At 41.6% G+C, this 4,481-nt stretch overlaps 1 pseudogene; it reads left to right on the top strand.

Moving 5' to 3' along the window:
• Positions 1-3,652: 3,652 nt before the first annotated feature.
• LOC144771853 (cytochrome c oxidase subunit 7A2, mitochondrial pseudogene) lies at positions 3,653-3,934 on the top strand (annotated as a pseudogene).
• The last annotated feature ends 547 nt before the right edge of the window (positions 3,935-4,481 follow it).

Below are 4,481 nucleotides of genomic sequence, written 5' to 3' on the forward strand. Positions count from 1 at the left end.
TGTGTTGTAAAAGTTGCGTCGTAATGGTAGTGCGTTGTAAAAGTTGCGTTGTAAAGGATGTTCCCCGTAATAACTCTTGATGATATTGAAATGTTTTTTGGTTTACTGGTTCCGGTTGATATTTGGCAGCCGGTGCACATGCAAGAGCATGTTGTGGAATTGGGAGGTACATGGAATCATTTAAAGCATTGGACCGGGAAAAAAAGCCAGGTGATAAGCCCCAGCAGAAATTTGGCACTGCCTGGCCATTGGCCATATTATTACGTATATGCATTCCCTTATTTCCGAGGAAGGTAGATTGGGATAAGTTGTCGGCTTGTCGACAAAAGAAAGATGAGAGTGTGTCTGATTTTTTCAATCAGTTTGAAGGTACATTTTTGGATTACAATGGGCAGGATTTGTCTATTGAGGGAGGTGTTTGGTTGTTTGTTAATAGAATTGTTTCTAATTTACTTCCTGAAATTGCGACTCGATTGCAGGCTTCTGAGAGTACTTGGTCCACCTCTTCCCACTCTGTTATTTTGAATATGGCACAGTATTATGAACATAGGGATAATGAGGAAAGGAGAGGACAGAGAAAAGGCATAAGGATTTAAAGATGAAAGTGTTATTGGAGCAGGCTTTTAGAGGGAATGGCAGAGGACGTGGTAGTCACGCCAGACAGCTTCCACTCACTAGTAGGCAGCCAAACACTATGCCTTTGGGTCCGAATCAGTGTGCATATTGTAAAGAGGAGGGACATTGGTGTAGCGAGTGTCCGGTGCTTTTGTAAAAGGTAGAAATTCCTAGAGGACTAGGTACTTGTGGACGGGGTCGTGAAGCTGATGGGGCTGATAGGGCACAGAACGCTGCAGCCTCTCAGGGCTCTTCCAATACTAATAATTTGAATGACCCTCCAGATGGACAGTATTATCAGGGTGATTATGATATCGAGGAAGTGATGGGGATGTATTACAGCTAGGACAGCCAGGGACAGAGGGGGGGGGGCAGTTCTGATACCTATAGACCAGCATGGGTCTTATGGAACAGCGGAACTGCAAGGTTCGACTAATGAATTTTTGGTGGACACAGGTGTGACAAAAAGTTCTGTTTCTCAAAATATGGTCCCTGTGGCGGCGCTGTCTGGACATAATAATGTTTTTGTCGTTTTTTCTGGTGTACTGGTTGTAAGCCCCATTTCAAGACCCCTTGCATTGACTATTGGTCCTTTCGCCATTTTTGCTACATTCAATTGTGGTGAAAATTTGATGGGTTTGGATTTGTTGAAGAAATTGCATGCTACTATTTATTGTCCCCCAGCGGGTGTTGGGTCCAGATGTAGTAAACAAAAACAGTGGTTGTCCAAAGATGCACCTCTTCCAATTGAATTTACTGATGTGCCACCCACTCTGTGGGCAATATGCAATACAGACGTGGGACTGCTGCAGATCCCACCAGTTGTGATACAGGTTAAGGATGGATGGTGTTATTTTTCTTTGTATTCCTCAGTATAAAATTCCACAGGCAACAAGTCTTATTGCAAATTATTCAGGATTTGATCAAGAAGGGAGTGGTTGAGGAGACGACTGCTAATATTTACAATAGCCTTGGGGTCGATTCACAGAACCAATCTGAGATAAAATCCTTAACGTACCACTTTTGCTATTCACAGAAGGCATTTAGTACTAGTAAAGTTAGGCCTCCTAACTTTACTACTACTAAACAGGGCTAAAATTCTAAACTTATTACTTTTGGTATTCGCAGAAGGCATTTAGTAGTAGTAAAGTTAGGAGTCCTAACTTTAATACTACTAAATTCCTTCCTTAAAAACCAAAAGTAGTAGGTTTAAGATTTTATCTCAGATTAGTTCTGTGAATCGGCCCACCTATTCTTAAACGGACGCTCTCAGGTTCCCTTGATGAACATGAAGATGTTTACCATTTTGTGATTAATTTCCGCGAAGGTAATAAAATAGTGGTTCCCCAATTTCCAGTGGCCCCCAACAATACTACTTTTTTGACAATGATTCTTTCTTCTGCTAAATTATTTTCTGCCTTTGATTTGAAAAATGCATTCTTCAGTATTCCTATTCATCCATATAGCAGGTACTTGTTTTGGTTCACACTAACTTGCAGAAGCTTTAGGTTCTGTCGAGATCCTCAGGGCTATACTGAGAGCCCCAGTATTTATAGTCAGGCTTTAAAGTCTCAATTGAATTCCCTTTAGCTTCCTACAGGTATTGTATTGGTGAAGTATGTTGATGATCTCCTTATCACTTCTGACACAGAGCAAGTTTGTAGAGATAGTACAGTTTAAATTGTTGATGCATTTGGCCCAACATGGACATAAGGTGTCTCAATCCAAATTTCAATATTGGTGACAGGAGGTCACCTATTTAGGTCACATACTGTCGAAGGAGGTTATGAGATTGACCCCTGAGAGCATCAGTACCAATGTTAAAATGCCCATCCCACATACTCAGAAAGATGTGCGCGCTTTTATAGGTATCACTTCCAACTGTCGGCAGTGGATACCTAACTACTCTTTACTAATCAAACCTTTGCTTGCACTAACCACTAAAGACGTGCATGAGCCCCTGCCTTAGACACTTGAAAGTCAACAGTCATTTGAGCAATTGAAAACTGCGCTTTGTTCAGCCCCAGTTTTTGGCACCCCTGACTATAACAAACCGTTTGTGTTGTTTGTCTATAAGATGGCTGGTTATGCAATTTCTGTTTTAACACAAATATTTGGAGATAAGCAAACGGCTGTATGCTTATTTCTCTGCTATTCTTGACCCTGTTGCAAGAGCCCTCCGAGCTGTGTAAGAGCGGTTGCGGATGTGGCCATCTTGATAAGACAATTGGTTGGACTCATGCTTGATACTGATATCACTGTCATGGTACCCCATGCTGTGGATGCACTTTTGAATAAGATTAAGACAGAGCACCTCAGCAGTGCACGTCTGACTGGCTATGAATTAACATTGTTCGCTAAACATATTACGATCAAAAGATGTGGCACTCTAAATCCAGCCATGTTACTGCCCCTCCCTTCTGAAAGTGGTGAGGTTGATAAACATGACTGTATCTTCCGGGCGGAAGAAGAGACAAAAAGATGGGTAGACTTGACTGATGTTCCCTTATCTGACCCACAAGGGGAACTATTGTTGATGGCTCTTTTTTTAAATTGCCAGAAGGCACTAGAACTGCTGCATATGCTTTTACCACGTTGAATACAGTAGTTGAGACATCACAAGTTCCTTATCAATCGCCCAAGCTGCTGAGCTTGTTGCCTTAATACGAGCTTCCGAATTGAGGGAGGGACTGGTTGTCAATATTTATACTGATAGCCAATACACATAACTTTGGGTGACTCTGGGCACAAAAATTCAGCATGGGCACCTCATATTGAGGCTCTTGTCTACTTTGACACTCCCTAAGAAATTGGCCATATTAAAGTGTAGTGCCCACAGGAAAGTCACTGACGATGTAGGTAGGGGAAATGCCTTTTCAGATCAGACAGCTAAGGAAACAGTTCAAACTAAAATGAAAAGAATGTTGAGGAGCAGATTTAGTAACTTGTCTACTTCCGCTTCCTTTCTGTAGGTGCCCTTGCTAGGACTGTGGGAGTAGGTTTTCCTTCATTGAAGTCCAGTTAAGTGTGAGCTAAGATGTTGCGGAACATTATGGCGCTGCGTCAGATTTCTCGAAGAATGATTACCACAACTTCAAGGAAAAGGCTTTAAAACAAAGATCTAGAGAAACAGAAGCTTTTTCAGGAGGATAATGGCAGGCCAGAGTATCTAAAGGGAGGATTAAGTGATGTATTACTCTACAGACTCACAATGGTTCTCTCACTTGCAGGAACAGGGTATGCTTTATTTGAACTCTTCAGTGCTGCTATGCCCAAAAAACGGAATTGATTCCAGTCTACAGTTTGTCAACTTAACGTTTGCCAGTACCTGTTTGTCCATCTGAGTGCAACTCTTCAGGGACCGACTCCCCCTAAAAGCTGGATTCTCTTTACGGATCAATATTTATTAAAATGTATTAAACAGACTGTGACAAATAAAACAGTTCAACATTGAAAAATAAAAAAAGAAAAGAATGTTTGTAGCAGGTCCCCCTACGTGGGTGCCTAAACTTACCATGTTTGAGGATACACTTAGGAATGTGAAAGAGAAGCAAAGTGAGGCCACAATAGAGGAATTAGCAATGTGTCAAGAATGTAAAGCACAATTGAGCGATGAGGGTTGTTGGATTGATAAGTCAGGTAAGCAGAGATGGATGTTGCCAGGTGCATATGTTCTTCCTGTCGTCACTATAGCCCATGGCCCAGTCCATATTAGTGCTAAAGGTATTTGCAAATTGCTAGACCCTGTATGGCAGAATGATAAAATTTTGAAAACAGCTGCACATTTAGTGAAGAATTACATGGTCTGCATGATGCACAATCCTGGAAAAGGTACCCCTGCACTACCCAGTAATTTTTAACCACCC

Source organism: Lissotriton helveticus, chromosome 1_1 (assembly GCF_964261635.1).
Source record: "Lissotriton helveticus chromosome 1_1, aLisHel1.1, whole genome shotgun sequence".
Classification (NCBI taxonomy): domain Eukaryota; kingdom Metazoa; phylum Chordata; class Amphibia; order Caudata; family Salamandridae; genus Lissotriton; species Lissotriton helveticus.